This window comes from Phaseolus vulgaris, chromosome 6 (genome assembly GCF_051622355.1).
Source record: "Phaseolus vulgaris cultivar YP4 chromosome 6, ASM5162235v1, whole genome shotgun sequence".
Lineage (NCBI taxonomy): Eukaryota > Viridiplantae > Streptophyta > Magnoliopsida > Fabales > Fabaceae > Phaseolus > Phaseolus vulgaris.
The window spans coordinates 2,864,248-2,879,040 of NC_143503.1; the positions used below are offsets into that span (position 1 = coordinate 2,864,248).

The following is a 14,793-nucleotide window of genomic DNA, read 5'->3' on the forward strand; positions in this document are numbered from 1 at the left end:
ACTCCCGATTCACCGGCCAGAAACACGAACGAACGGTAAAGTCTTCAATTTACCGATTGAAACTCGTGCTAACAGCGAAAAACTTCAACTCTCCGAACAAGAACTCAAACGAACGGGGAAAAACCTCAATTCACCGAACAAAACGCAAGCGAGCGGCGAAAAACCTCAATTCACCGAACAAAACGCAAGCAAGCGGTGAAAAACCTCAATTCACCGAACAAAAGCTGCATTTATCAAGATTAGCATACAACTTTTCTTTTCTAAGAACATTCAAAACAACACACAAATGTTCCTCATGGAATTCCAAACTAGTGCTATAGATCAAGATGTCATCAAAATACACCACAACAAATTTGCCCAAAAATTCTCTCAAAACATGGTTCATTAATCTCATAAAAGTGCTTGGGGCATTTGTTAGCCCAAATGGCATCACACGCCACTCATACAATCCATATTTTGTTTTAAAGGCAGTTTTCCATTCATCCCCCTCCCTAATCCTAATTTGATGGTAACCACTTCTGAAGTCAAATTTTGAAAATATACAAGCACCGTACAATTCATCCAATAAATAATCTAACCTAGGAATAAGGTTTCTATACTTGATGGTAATGTTATTGAGTGCTCTACAATTTGTGCACATCCTCCAAGAACCATCCTTTTTAGGCACCAAAATAACTGGAACAACACAGGGGCTCATGCTCTCTTGCACCCATCCTTTGTTCATAAGTTCTTCTACTTTAGTTTGGATCTCCTTTGTCTCTTGAGGGTTGCTTCTATAAGCTGGCCTATTAGGCAAAGATGCTCCTGGAAGAAGGTCAATGTGATGTTCAATTCACCTTAGGGGTGGGAGTCCTCTAGGAACATCACTTGGAAACACATCCTGGAATTCCTACAACAAAGAATTAACACTAGGAAGAAAATTAATTTGATTAGAATGGTCAGCAACCAAAGTATTGTTTTTGCAATAAAGTAAGTAAAGGGGTTTGCTAGAAAGTAGCAACTTTTTCACTTCATTCACTTTCAGTAATCCACTCATTTTTCTCTCATGTGTTTCTCTCTTTTTAGGTGTTTCACTCTTGCTCTGTTTAGGTGTTTCACTCATCTCTCTTTTCTCTTGGACTCTCTTTTCTCTCAATTTGATTTGATCCTCACACAACTCTCTGGGAGATAAGGGTTTGAGAATGATCTTCTTATTATTCTACATGAAAGAGATTTTATTAGTGAAACCATCATGAATAGCCTTGGTGTCAAACTGCCACGGCCTCCCTAACAAAATGTGAGTTGTCTCCATTGGAACCACATCACACAAGACATTGTCATTATATTGTCATATGGATAGGTTCACCTCCACTTGCTTACTCACTGTCATCTCTCCATCTTCACTAAGCCATTAAAGCTTGTATGGCCTTAGGTGCAGTTTTGTCTCCAAATTCAGTTTGGTAACTAGTCTTGAGCTAGCTACATTGGTGCAACTTCCTCCATCAACTATGAGTGAACATATTTTCCCTTGAATGGAACATCTAGTATGGAAAATATTTTCCCTTTGGGTTTGGTCCAAAGCTTGCATTTTGCTTCCTAAAAGCCTTCGAATCATGAACAAATCACCCTCAAATGCATCCAACTCCACCTCTACATCCTCTTTCTCTTCTTCACTTGAAGGTTCACCGTCTATTTGTCCATTTGATAACATGTACATAGTTTTTTTTGTTGGACATTCCGCAGCATAATGTCCCCTTCCTAAGCATTTGAAACATTTTACATCACTTGTCTTCCTTTTAGGTGGTGAATTGTTATATTTATTAGATGACTTCCCACTTGAAGACATGGCTGAACTTGAGGGAGCTCCTTTATCCTTCCAGTTGGAATTATTATTATTGTTAGAACTCCTCCTCATGATTCCTTTCCTCTTGAGTTGTTGTTCTACTTGGTTAGCCTTGTGCAACAAGTCCTCAATGTCAACATACTCTTGCAGCTCCACAACATCCCTAATATCGTAGTTCAGTCCATTAAAAAACCTAGCCATGATTGCTTCGTTTTCTTCATTCATTCCAGCTCTAATCATGGTTACCTCCATCTCTTAAAAATACTCTTCCACACTTTTATTTCCTTGAGTCTTTCTCTGGAGTTTGAGTTGCAAATCCCTATTGTAGCCTGCTGGAATATATCTCTTCCTCATAATCCTTTTCATTTCTGTCCAAGATTCTACCATGGGTTCGTCATATCTAGTTCTGTCCCTTTGGTATTTGATCCTGCCGGCAACTCGAACGTGGAGGAATCGCTCCGTAGCACTCTCTGCCCTGTCTACGCGACTGCGTCTTCTGCAGAATCACCCTCGGAGCCTTCTCTTGCTGTTCCAAACGTGACCTGCAAAAAACACAGACGGCGCCTCTAGCGGCCGTTTGCACTCCGACGATCAAGTTAGTCCAACAGAACCACCAGAAACTGGAAACTAGTAATGTGTGTGTGAAAAACTCTTGCTCTCTATTTTTCGTCTCCCCCTCACTCTCACCCTGATTCTCTGTTTTATCTCTCTCTCTCTGCTTCTGGGCATAACAGAATTCTGTTATGCTTTTCTGACATGTGTCAGAACCCTGTTATGCTTTTCAGAGAAAGTGTACCTTCGGAATCAGTAGTGGGAGCGCGAGAGTCTGTGCATGTCTGCGCTTGGCTGCGCCTGTCTGTACCTCTAGTGGTACGGAGTGCTCTTTTGTCTGGACCGCACCCCTCTCAGATGATGACACGTGGAGGCCTGCAACTCACATCTAACCACACACGTGTCACTTACTGGAAGGGCTCTAGCGCCTCTCCTTGTGTGCCTAAGTTACGCCCTTGCGGAGTAACTCAGGATGTTTCTCTTATCTGGGTAAATCGCATACTCTTAGGAGAACGTCGGGTGTGGCTGGTCTAGGCACACTCACCAAACGTTACTCTCTGCGTAGGCGACTTACCCTTCACGATGCCACGCACGTAATGGGTTGAGGGAATCACCAATCACCGACTGCCTTACTAGTTCCCTCAGGCCACTCTCGTGCTTGATTCCTTGAGGTGTGCTCATGCGAGGTCCATGCGTAACGCTCTCGCTGGGAACCTCAGTCCCAGTTTAACTGCGTGTAACACGAGACCCCGATGACAATACACCCGATGACTGATCAGTGTTTATTCGCTTATCGCGCTTTGCCTCCAGGCGCGAGTCTGGGAACTGGTCTGCTGGTGGTCACTTGGCTACTGACCACCGATCACCATTCTGGGTGATCTATCCCCCGACCTCTCTGCCGCCTGATCTGTCGGTGGTAACTTGGTTACTGACCACCGATCACCTCTCTTGGCGATCGTCCCCCCGACCTCTCTGCTACCTGGTCCACGTGTCACCCTTCGAGTGGTCCACGTGGTTCTCTGATGCTGACGTCATCGACTACCGATGACCGATCGGATCACAAGCCCCCCAGTCTCGAGTCGAGAACTCGTTCTCAGCGAAGAGACTAAGTGGTCGTGCCCCCAGTCCACGTGGCAAGTGGGGCCGCCTCACGTGCCACCTCACGTGCTGCTTCTTTAACGTTTGGGCTTCTTCTCTTAATCTCGCGACACGTGGCCCCATCAACGGCCAGCGCTGCGCGTCGCTAGCGCTTCTCTTATTCAAATTGGCGCGCCCCTTTCACTGTTCCTCCATCTTCTTCATTCGACTCCCAGACTCTCTGCGAACTTCTCCTCTGCGCACCCATCTTTCTTCAGATTCTCTGCTTCCCAAACTCTTGCGATCATCCAAAGGTATGGTTTTTCTTCTCCCTGGCCCCTTTTTGGTCATCTTTACCGATTGCATTTATCATTCTGGTTGTCATGCATTCATCTTCTCTATTTCCCTCTCTCGACCCCGCGCTAGGGTTTTTTCGTGCTCTTACCCTGGCTTCTGCTTCTTCTTCTTTTTCTTTTCATCTGGGCATCTCCTTCTCCTTTCCCTTTTCTGTTTTCACCGAAACATTCATCATTCCTTCTTCTCCCATTTATTCTGACCTTTTCGTTTTTCCTCCATTTGCAGCTATCTCACGATGGCTCGCTTGAAACAAACTGCGCGCATCATTGCTTCTTCTTCTGGTGCACAGCCTTCCGCGAGTGCGCCAGCTCCACCACCGCCTGTGGCTACCTCCTACCACGACAATGCCAGGGTCTACCAATGGGCTCCCCTGGCATTGCTCGCCGAAACCTCCACTCTACTGCCTGAGGGCCATCTCAAGTCCCTGCTAAGTCGCAACCCCGATGAGCCTTCCTGCTCCATCGACAGGGAGAACGACTTCAACATTCAAATCCGCATCCCTCCTCGAGGGATGCCTATCTGCGCGGATGACAGGGCCACCAATGGGGTGCCCTTTGTCTTCATCTACTCCGCCATTTTCAAAAGACTAAAGCTGCGCCTCCCTTTCACTTTCTTCGAGAAAGAGCTGATGATGGAGTTAAACGTCGCGCCCTGCCAACTCCATCCAAATGCCTGGGCCTTCATCCGGGCGTTTCAAATCCTCTGCAACTATTTCGGGCACAACGCCTCCGTGGACGTGTTCCTCTATTTCTTCGAAGCGAAGAACCCTGGGGACAGGTCCTGGGTCAGCCTGAACGGGGTTGCTGGACGGGTGCTCCTGGGCCTGTACCAGCAATCCTTCAAAGATTGGAAGGGAAGATTCTACATGATATCTGCTACCCCTCAAAGTCCAAGTCTGCTCGAGGGGTACCCCCTCTACTGGGTTCCTGGAGTTGAGTTCAAGAAATCCAGGGACCTCGAAGCTATGGCCCCCTACGAGCGCGAGCTATGTGGGCTATTCCTGGGGGCCAAGTACAACTCTGCACTCCTCATCAAACATGAGTTTGATGTGGTGGCTCTGAAAAAATATATAGGTAGCTCTTCTTTCACCTCTCTTAGGATGCCTGCACCTTTTCATGCATGTTTTATGTGTTTTTTACCTTACTTGCATACCTTGGTCCTCTAACTCTTCCTTTTTTCATCTATGCAGACTCAATGTCGGGGAAGGACAGGAGGCTGGCCCTGCTGGAGCTTGCCAAACGTAGGGGAGCCAAGGGCACTGGTTCCTCCTCTTCTACCACTGAGCCCATTGCGGCCCCTCCACTCTCGGTCGCGCCAGCTGAAGGCCCCGAGCAAGGGAAGAAAAGGAAAAGGCTGGTGAAGGCTTCCGCTTCTTCTTCTGCTGCTGCTGCTGCTTCAACTGAAGAGGAGAGCTCAGGCTCTCCTCTTGTTCACCGCCAAAGGAAGAGAGCAGCGGTTGAGGGGGCCTCATCTCTCCAGCCTGGAGAGATTGAGGTGGTGGAAGTGGAGGAAGGGTCTTCCCCTCCCCCTTGCGCTCAAACTGCCCCAGAGCCCACCAACCTTCCTTCTCCAGGCCAGCAGCCGCCTCCAACTTCCCAACTGCCATCTTCCCCCCCAGCAGGCCAATCACCTGGTCCACCTGCTCATCCTGCTGGGGGTCCACCACCACCACTGCCAATCCCCACCGCTACTGCTGAAGGTGGGGGGTCCAGCTTGGGCCCAAGCACTTCTGGGGCCAACCACGAAAACTTCAGCAGGTTCATCACCCTGGTCCGACAACTCATAAGCAACCGGGAGCTTGTCGAGTGGAGTGGTGATGAGGTGGATATGCACCTGGCCAAGCAGGTAGTGCTCTCTCTGGAGTTTTCCACCCAGCATCGCAAGCAACTAGCCCTGGAGAAGAGGGTGAAGGATCTTGAGCACGACAAGGAGTCACTGCGAAGTGACTTCGAAGCTGCCCAAGAATCTGTGGAGTTGATGCGGGGCATGGTGGAGAAAGCTAGGAGGGAGTACCTAACGCAGGTCCAAGAGACCATCAAGACAGAGATCTTGATGGGGCCATGTGAATCGTTGTCCCATATATACCACAGTTTCAAAGACTTACGAGAGTTTTTTCAGTTTCGTTGATAGAGAGAGATGCCTAGAAACAGACAACCATCACCTGCGCCATCCGCTGACGAAGGAGCTGTGACAATGGCGCAGGTCCTGGAAATGGTGCGCACGTTGCAGGATAACGCCGCAGCGTCAAAGGTTGAACAAGAGAGGATGCAGACGGAGTTGGCTGCGTCGCAAAGCAGGAACGACGAGCTGAATCGTGTCAACGAAGAGTTGAGAAGGACGTTGCAGGCGCAGAGGGAGCACGTTGCTGACGAAAGGGTGTCTAGGCAGCCCTCACCTCCAAGGGCATTTCCCATGCCATTCTCCCCTGAGATCATGGGAACCATGGTGCCTCCCAACCTGGTGGGGGTAAAAGCGTCGTTCAAGGGGGTAGAAGACCCGGAGGCGCATCTGACGACATTCCACACCCAGATGATGTTGTCTGGGGGCTCAGACGCTGTGTACTGCAAGATGTTCATGAGCACATTGAGCGGAATCGCCATGGAGTGGTTCGTGAGTTTACCAGAAGGGCATATCACGTCTTTCTCTCAGTTCTCGAAGCTCTTCACTGAACAATACATCGTCAACAAGGCACTTGCTGTGGTGTCCTACGATCTGTTCGACGTGCGCCAATACCAGGGGGAGTCGCTGAAGGACTACCTCAACCGCTTTGGGGCACAAGTGGTTAGACTGCCCAGCAAAGATGAAGATATGCTTGTGCACGCGTTTAAGAAGGGAGTGCTGCCTGGCCCTTTCAGCGAGTCTCTCATCAGGAGCCATCCCAGCACTTTTGCAGAGATTCGACGACGTGCGGTGGCGCACATAGTGGCAGAAACAGAGGTTTCTGAGAAGAGGGGAAGTGCTGCACCACCCAGACCGCGCAGAGGGCAAGGAAAGCCACAGCAAGCAAGGGTGCATGAGGCCAAGGAGGGGAAGAAGGTGCGAGAAAAACCTCGTCCCTATGCACCAGGCAAAGACCAGAGCAGGGGGCGTGCAAGGGAGAACAACGCACCCCCGAGATACAACTTCATGGTAGGATTGGCGGATCTCATCGCCCTTCCTGCTGTAGCAGCAAGACTACGAGTACCAGAGAAGACAGATAAGGTACTTGGAAGGAAGAAGAACGAATGGTGTGAGTTTCATCAGGCTTTTGGCCATACACTTCATTCCTGTTTGGCGCTGGGACACCAACTGGCAGAGTTGGTGAAGTCTGGTTTCCTAGCAGATTACCTGCGTGAGCCACAGGGTGATCGCGCGTCAGGATCCCAGACTGGAGAACAGCAGCATGAAGTCCCAGTCCATGGGGAAGTGCAGACGATCGCAGGAGGCTTCTCGGGTGGGGGATGCACAGCTTCACAGAGAAGGAGATACGCTCGGTCAGTAATGGCGGTAGATGCGGTAAATGAGAGTCATTACCCTGAAGTGGACATCATCTTCAGGAAGGCTGATCTACGGGACGTTGTCCCACACGACAACGACCCTGTGGTCATTTCTCTCATCACTGCGGGAAGGCGAGTGCACCGAGTACTCGTAGATCAAGGAAGTTCGGCAGACGTCATGTTTTGGCCAACATTCAACAAGTTACAGTTATCCCCTGACCAGCTAAGACCGTATACTGGTTGTCTCTACGGTTTTGCAGGGGATCAGGTAGAGGTGCGGGGATACATCGAGCTGAGGACAACGTTCACTGACGGAACGACAACCCGCACTGAAAAGATAAAGTACCTGGTGGTGAACGCCCCTTCTGCGTACAATGTCCTGTTGGGGAGGCCAACACTCAATAGACTGGGCGCAATACCATCGACAAGGCATATGAAGTTGAAGCTGCCGTCGATGGAAGGGACCGTGATAACCATCAAGTCGGATCAGGCTGAGGCAAGACGCTGTTATGAGAACAGCCTGAAGCAAAAAAGAAGTGTGTGCCATGTCACCACAAAACCACCTCCAGGCGTGCGCGAAGAGCGATCGGTGGTCAGAGAGACACAGGGCGCTCAGAGGATGGAGGATGCTGCGGTGGGGGGCTCCCAGGTAGCCCAAGTTGAAGAAGAAGAGGAAGGCGCGATCACTCCTCGCGAGTCAGGGATCGCGAGAGCGGTCATTGCCAGTGAGAGAAGGCCCCACCCAGCTGAAGGATGGGTCGAAGTGGACATCGGGGGAAGAAAGTTCAAGTTGGGGGGATCCCTCGTTGAAGAAGAGCGAAGGCTGATCATGGGTGTGATTGAGAAGCACATGAATGCCTTTGCATGGTCAGCATCCGACATGCCAGGAATCGACCCCGATTTCCTATGCCATCGTCTGTCGATGGACCCCATGGTTCGACCGGTGCGACAGAGGAGAAGGAAATTCAACGAGGAGAAGAGGAAGGTGATCCACGACGAAGCGCAGAAGCTCCTTGCCGCAGGGCATATCAGAGAAATCCAGTACCCTGAGTGGCTAGCGAATGTGGTACTGGTGCAGAAGGCAAGCGGCAAGTGGAGGATGTGCGTGGACTTCACTGACCTCAACAAGGCGTGCCCCAAGGATTCTTACCCCTTACCCAGTATAGATGCTCTAGTTGATAGTGCATCGGGGGGAAAGCTGCTCAGCTTCTTGGACGCTTTCTCGGGGTACAACCAGATCAGGATGCACCCCATGGATGAGTGCAAGACTGCGTTTATGACGGAACGGTCTTGCTATTGCTACAAGGTCATGCCATTCGGGTTAAAGAATGCGGGGGCTACCTACCAGCGGCTCATGGATAGGGTGCTCTCGCCCATGCTGGGAAGGAACGTACACGCCTATGTAGATGACATGGTGGTTACGTCCCAAGAGAAGAAGCATCATGCAGCTGATCTGGAAGAGCTATTCACCACCATTGCCAAGTACAGGCTGAAGCTCAACCCTGAGAAATGCATTTTTGGTGTGGAGGCTGGGAAGTTCTTGGGTTTCCTCTTAACAGAGCGGGGAATCGAAGCCAACCCAGAGAAGTGTGCAGCAATCGTGGCAATGAGGAGCCCAACGACGGTAAAGGAAGTGCAGCAGCTCACCGGTCGCTTGGCAGCCTTATCCCGGTTTATGTCCGCTGGAGGGGAGAAAGGTCACCCATACTTCCAGTGTCTCAAGCGCAACAACAGATTCCTCTGGACACAGGAGTGCGAGGAGGCCTTCATCAAGTTAAAGGGGTATCTGGCAAGCCCACCAGTCTTGCGAAAACCTCAGGTAGGCATCCCTCTTCGTCTATATTTTGCTGTGACGGAGAGAGCAGTCAGCTCAGTCCTGGTGCAAGAGCAGGATCAGGCCCAGAGGCCTGTTTACTTTGTGAGTAAAGTGCTGCAAGGCCCTGAAACAAGGTACCAAGCCCTCGAGAAGGCTGCTCTGGCGGTGGTATTCTCAGCCAGAAGACTCAGGCATTATTTCCACAGCTTCACAGTGGTGGTGATGACTGATCTGCCTATCCAGAATGTATTGAAGAAACCTGATGTAGCAGGCAGGATGGTCAAATGGGCAGTAGAATTGTCAGAATTTGATATTCAGTACGAGCCCCGAGGACCGATCAAGGGGCAGGTGTTCGCGGACTTTGTAGTCGAGCTATCATCAATCGCGACACCTGCAGAAGGGCTAGATTTCCGATGGGTGTTATCGGTGGATGGCTCCTCTAATCAGCAGGGAAGCGGCGCTGGAGTCATCCTGGAAGGACCAAACGGGGTACTGATCGAGCAGTCCCTCCGCTTTGCCTTCAAGGCTAGCAACAATCAGGCAGAGTATGAGGCCCTGATCGCAGGAATGTTGCTAGCAAGAGAAATGGGAGCAAGAAATCTGCTGGCCAAGAGCGATTCGTTACTGGTCACTGGGCAGGTTACGGGGGAGTTCCAAGCAAAGGATCCCCAGATGGCAGCCTACCTAGAGTATGTGCAGCTCTTGAAGACGTCCTTCACCGAGTTTGAGTTAGTGCACGTGCCAAGAGAGCAAAATGCCCGAGCAGACCTGCTTGCCAAGCTGGCCAGCTCAAGCAAGGGGGGGAAGCAGAGGACTGTCATTCAGGAGACCCTGAAGGTGCCGCGCGCGTTCGTATCAGACAACCAGGTGCTTCATGTATACAAGTCAATGGAGCGTCTAACGATCGGTCATCGGTCGTTGACTCAAGAGACGCTAAGAGCACCGAGGGTGAGATTGCGACCCTCAAAGACCGATGAGTCGATGGAGGTCCATGCGGAGAAGGAACCCCACACCTGGACGACGCCATACCAGCTATACTTAGAAGATGGTGTACTCCCGCTCGATGTGGCAGAGGCCAAAAGGATAAAGAGGAGTTCAAGTAAGTTCACTCTTATAGATGGAAACCTCTTTAGATTTGGATTTTCTCACCCTGTGCAGATCTGTGTGCACGGCGAGCAATGCACCAGACTCATGTCTGAGCTACACGAGGGGGTGTGCGGAAGCCACGTAGGTGGTCGCGCTTTGGCAAGTAGAGTACTCCGCGCGGGGTATTACTGGCCAAAGCTGAAGGAAGATTGCATAAGGTTTGCTCAGCGATGCAAACAGTGTCAACTGCATGCAGACTGGCACAAGGCACCCCCTGAGGAGTTGAGGTCCATCCATAGCCCGTGGCCATTCCATACATGGGGGATTGACATCCTAGGACCCTTTCCCCTGGCGACAAGGCAGATGAAGTTCCTCATTGTGGCCATCGAGTATTTCACCAAGCGGGTGGAGGCAGAGCCAGTCGCACACATCACCGCACAGAAAGTCGAGCACTTCGTCTGGAAGAACATTGTCTGCCGCTTCGGAATACCCAAGAGGCTGGTTTCCGACAATGGCACCCAGTTCACAAGTCATCAGCTGAGGAAGATGTGTGAAGAGTTAAAGATACAACAGGTCTTCGCATCAGTGGAGCACCCACAAACCAATGGGCAGGTGGAGTCAGCAAACCGAGTGCTGCTCAAGGGGCTGAAGCGAAGACTAGACAAGGCCAAAGGAGGCTGGGCAGAGGAGGTCCCCAGAATTGTATGGTCTTATCACACCACCCCACAGTCCAGCACCCATGAGACACCCTTCAGCCTTGTCTATGGGACAGACGCCATGATTCCTGTGGAGATACAGGAGAGCTCCCCCAGATTCCTGAACTTCGTTGCTGAAGAGTCCAACGAAGAGCGCAAGGTAAATCTGGATTTGCTAGACGAAGTGCGAGAAGAGGCCAGAGTCAGTGCTGAAGCTGTGAAGAGAAGAGTAGAGCGGAGGCACAACTCCAAAGTGAGGCCCAGGCGCTTCCAGGAAGGTGATCTGGTGATGAGAAAGGCGCATCAGAATGACATGCAGAACAAGTTATCCCCAAAGTGGACAGGCCCGTACAGAGTGGTGAAGACGTTGGAAAACGGAGCCTATCGCCTAGAGACTTTGGAAGGAGGAGCAATTCCCAGAACGTGGAACGCCACCCATTTAAAATTTTATTTCAGTTAAAATTGTACAGTAATGGCGTTCTCGCGCTAAAAGATACATGCTTTGTATGTGGTGGAGACAGTTGAAAAGACAAGGGGGCACTCTTTTCCCTAAGGAGGGTTTTTAACGAGGCCACCCAATTAAAGAAAAATTTCCAGCATATCAAGTGTGCTCAAGTATTTAAGTTAAAATCCTCCTTGCCCCAGGTGCAAGTGCAGGTGATTGGTTAGGCCCTACTTGCCCTAGGTGCAAGTACTGGCACCGATCTAAGTCTTCCTCACCCCAGGTGTGAGTGCAAGCAGTGAAAGGTTTGAAAAGCCAGGGGTGCTAGTAAGACCAAGGGGGGGAAAGGAAAGGTTTTGACAAAACGTCCTTACCCACTTGGCATACACCAATATTGGCCCAGTAAGACTCTTAGTCCGAAACCCTTCTCACCCCAGGAGTGAGACAGGGAATGAGCGACTCAACCCGCCAGAGGGTGATGACCTTGGGGAAAGTAAGAGGGGTTAACGAGAAACACTTTCCTTTCCCCAAGACGAGGCATCATCTTGAGCGATCGATGTCAAAGTCCTTTATGCACTTAGCGCTAGAGCGACAGAGAAAGCTAAGTAAAGACTAAAGAACGATCACTGATGAGTCGTCAGTAATTGGCTAGTGGTGCAAAGCAGCGCACGAGGACTGTTAAACACCAAGCTGAGGGAATAGCCAGTCGTGATCAAGTAGAAGCAAAAGAATAAGAGAAGCAGATCGCGCTAAGCCTAAGCTGGTTAACACTTAGTCGTGTGCAAAAGGAAAGGTAAAGCCAAGATCGCGCTGAACCTAAGCTAGCTAGTTGCGCACATAAGGATAAGTGAAGTTTCAAGAAAATCCAAAAGAAGAAACTTATACAAAAGAAGAAGCTCATACAAATTGAGAGTTTACATTCATAGCCAAGTCTTATACAATTCCAAAGTGCAAAGGAAAACTGTACAGAAGTGAAAATTTACAAGAAGGAGAAAAGTTTAAGGGGAAGGAGGGATGAGCTTTCCATCCACCACTTCATGATAGATGCTGAACTGCGAGAGGTCCAGGTCTGGGAGAACGCATCTGATTTGCTCGAGTGCTAGCTCGAACCCATCAGTGAGGGCATCAACACCCACGTTCATCAAGTCAGCCTTCTCCGCCTCCAGTTTTTGCTTTGAAGCCTCCGCAGCATCTCTCTCAGTGGTGACGGCAGCAAGGGAGGAGGCAGCTTCAGACAGTTTGCCCACCACCTCCTCAATTCTTTCTCCCCAGCAGCAGCTGCTTCTTTAGCGGACTCGAGCTCCCCCAATAGCTGAGTGTTCTGTTGGCGCAGGGAGGAAGTCTCGGCCTTAAGCCCCACGATGGGCGCCAAATGATCCTGCCGGCAACTCGAACGTGGAGGAATCGCTCCGTAGCACTCTCTGCCCTGTCTACGCGACTGCGTCTTCTCCAGAATCACCCTCGGAGCCTTCTCTTGCTGTTCCAAACGTGACCTGCAAAACACACAGACGGCGCCTCTAGCGGCCGTTTGCACTCCGACGATCAAGTTAGTCCAACAGAACCACCAGAAACTGGAAACTAGTAATGTGTGTGTGAAAAACTCTTGCTCTCTGTTTTTCGTCTCCCTCTCACTCTCACCCTGATTCTTTGTTTTATCTCTCTCTCTGCTTCTGGGCATAACAGAATTCTGTTATGCTTTTCTGACATGTGTCAGAACCCTGTTATGCTTTTCAGAGAAAGTGTACCTTCGGAATCAGTAGTGGGAGCGCGAGAGTCTGTGCATGTATGCGCTTGGCTGCACCTGTCTGTACCTCTAGTGGTACGGAGTGCTCTTTTGTCTAGACCGCACCCCTATCAGATGATGACACGTGGAGGCCTGCAACTCACATCTAACCACACACGTGTCACTTACTGGAAGGGCTCTAGCGCCTCTCCTTGTGTGCCTAAGTTACGCCCTTGCGGAGTAACTCAGGATGTTTCTCTTATCTGGGTAAATCGCATACTCTTAGGAGAACGTCGGGTGTGGCTGGTCTAGGCACACTCACCAAACGTTACTCTCTGCGTAGGCGACTTACCCTTCACGATGCCACGCACGTAATGGGTTGAGGGAATCACCAATCACCGACTGGCTTACTAGTTCCCTCAGGCCACTCTCGTGCATGATTCCTTGAGGTGTGCTCATGCGAGGTCCATGCGTAACGCTCTCGCTGGGAACCTCAGTCCCAGTTTAACTGCGTGTAACACGAGACCCCGATGACAATACACCCGATGACTGATCAGTGTTTATTCGCTTATCGCGCTCTGCCTCCAGGCGCGAGTCTGGGAACTGGTCTGCTGGTGGTCATTTGGCTACTGACCACCGATCACCATTCTGGGTGATCTATCCCCCGACCTCTCTGCCGCCTGATCTGTCGGTGGTAACTTGGTTACTGACCACCGATCACCTCTCTTGGCGATCGTCCCCCCGACCTCTCTGCCACCTGGTCCACGTGTCACCCTTCGAGTGGTCCACGTGGTTCTCTGATGCTGACGTCATCGACTACCGATGACCGATCGGATCAGTATTTATTTCACCAAGTTAAAGCATAATCTGAAAATTCAGCTGCTGCCAACTTCATCTTCTGCTCCTCATTATACTCATTGCAAGCAAACACATGCTCTACTTTAATTTCCCACTCCAAGTAAGCATCAAGATCACTTTTCCCATTGAATGTGGGAATATTTAATTTTATTCCATCAATTCTCAAAGTTCTTTGTTCTCCCTCATTTTCTCTTCTCCTCCTCCTATCTCCCCCTCTATTTTCTGGATTTACTTGTTGTGCTTGCTCCATTTGATCCAACCTCTCATGGAGTCCATCACTTTGTTGTTTCATTATCCTTTCCAAGTGTTGTGTTAAGGCTTGCATATGTAGTTGAGAAAGTCCACTATCTGACGATTCCCCTACCATGCTTAAACAAACAGATTACAAATAACAATAAGTTTGGGCCTCACACCACTTTCTCACGTGTTTACACTCAACACTCGTGTTTTACACAATAAGACTTTTTTTTTCTAATGATCACACTACCTTTTACCACTCTTTCTCTACTTAAGGTTCTTACAAGAATCAAGCAATCAATAATCCAGAATCACTTTAAAAAGTAGCTATCAGGATCAATTAAAAATAATAGTAAAGAACAAAATAGTGAAGAACAATTTGACTATCAACCAACAAGCAAGACAATTAAAAAACAACAAGCAAAACAATATATAAAGAAAATAAAATATGTAAACAGGACTCTTTTAGAACTTTTAACAAACACCAAGTATCCACTGAATAAGAGTTATTTTTTTTTTCTGTTTTCCTCTTGTTTTTTTTTCTATTTCTGTTTTCCTTTTCTTCTTCCTTTTTTGTTTCTTTTTTTTCTGTTTTTTTTCTATTTCTTCTTTTTTTGTTTCTTTTTTTTAAAATAAAAAAAATAAAATGAAC

The 14,793-nt window shown here is 49.4% G+C and overlaps 1 pseudogene; it reads right to left on the reverse strand.

The window, feature by feature from the left end:
• Positions 1-205: 205 nt before the first annotated feature.
• Positions 206-14,271, reverse strand: LOC150026267 (uncharacterized; annotated as a pseudogene).
• Positions 14,272-14,793: the final 522 nt, after the last annotated feature.